The 279-nt window shown below is 60.2% G+C and overlaps 1 protein-coding gene and 1 long non-coding RNA gene across 2 annotated transcripts in view; one reads left to right on the top strand and one right to left on the bottom strand.

The window, feature by feature from the left end:
- LOC119591167 (ovochymase-2-like) overlaps positions 1 to 279 on the top strand; it is a gene marked incomplete in the record, with an annotated part of 29,865 nt that overhangs the window by 10,068 nt on the left and 19,518 nt on the right.
- LOC119591489 overlaps positions 238 to 279 on the bottom strand; it is a 3,685-nt gene continuing 3,643 nt past the window's right edge. The window contains exon 3 of the long non-coding RNA XR_005230352.1: positions 238 to 256. This is a non-coding gene — a long non-coding RNA (uncharacterized LOC119591489). The remainder of the gene's footprint in view (positions 257 to 279) is intronic.

Genomic DNA, 279 nt, shown 5'->3' with positions numbered 1-279 from the left:
CCCCCCTCTCTCCCTCCCCCCCTCTCTCTCTCTCCCTCTCCCTCCCCCTCTCCCTCCCTCCTTCCCTCCCTCCCTTCTTCCCCCTCCTCTCCCTTCTTCCCATCCTCTCCCTTCCTTCTCCTCCCTCTTCCACCCCTCCTCCTCCTCCTCCTCCCCTTCTTGCTCTCACCCGTCCGTGCAGTGAGCAGCTGTGAGACGTACATCGCTGATGATGAACCCCCCGAAATGGATCCGGAAGTTTTACTTGGATCGAGACCTGCAAAAAATGCGAAGAGGGTG

This window comes from Penaeus monodon, chromosome 28, assembly GCF_015228065.2.
Source record: "Penaeus monodon isolate SGIC_2016 chromosome 28, NSTDA_Pmon_1, whole genome shotgun sequence".
In the NCBI taxonomy this organism is placed as follows: Eukaryota; Metazoa; Arthropoda; class Malacostraca; order Decapoda; family Penaeidae; genus Penaeus; species Penaeus monodon.
The sequence above is the reverse complement of the archived record's forward strand: the minus strand, read 5'-3'. Positions and strand labels throughout refer to the sequence as shown.